Source organism: Echinops telfairi, unplaced genomic scaffold (assembly GCF_000313985.2).
Source record: "Echinops telfairi isolate 266 unplaced genomic scaffold, ASM31398v2 ScPeMD7_36;HRSCAF=134, whole genome shotgun sequence".
NCBI classification, from domain to species: Eukaryota; Metazoa; Chordata; class Mammalia; order Afrosoricida; family Tenrecidae; genus Echinops; species Echinops telfairi.
Genome location: NW_022103934.1, coordinates 2,174,401 through 2,175,003, shown reverse-complemented (window position 1 = coordinate 2,175,003; position 603 = coordinate 2,174,401).

The window sequence follows — 603 nt, the reverse complement described above, 5'->3', positions numbered from 1 at the left end:
TGAGGTCATCAAGCTGTGACCTGGTTGTCCAGCTAAACTCCACCCCTTCACTCTTAAATCTCAAATTGACATCAGATTATGTAACAACCACAAGGTGTAATCCATAGGAAGATTGTAGCTTTCGATCATCTTCAGTAATTGCTCCAAGTTCTCTTCATTTTCCAAATGCAATATTATATAATCTGCATATCTCTGGTTTTTAGTAGACTTGCTCCAATCCTGATGCCCAGTTCTTCTTCTTCTTACAGTCACGAGTTTCTCAGATTATTTCTCAGCATACACATTGAATAACATATCACACATTTCCTGATTTAAAATCAGCAGTGTTCCCTTGTTTTATTCAAAGGACTGCCTTTTGGTCTGTGCACAGGTTCCACATAAACACAATTAGGAGTTCTAGAATTCCTATTCTTCACAATGTTATCCTGAATTTGTTATGTTGCACGCAGTCAAATGTCCTTGCATAGTCAATATAAAACCATGGTAAACGTCTTTCTGGTCTTCTCTGCTTTCAGCCAAGATCCCTCTGACATTTGCAATGATATTCCTCATTCTGAGTCTGTCTTGAATTTCTGGCTTTTCCCTGTGGATCCACTGCCACCA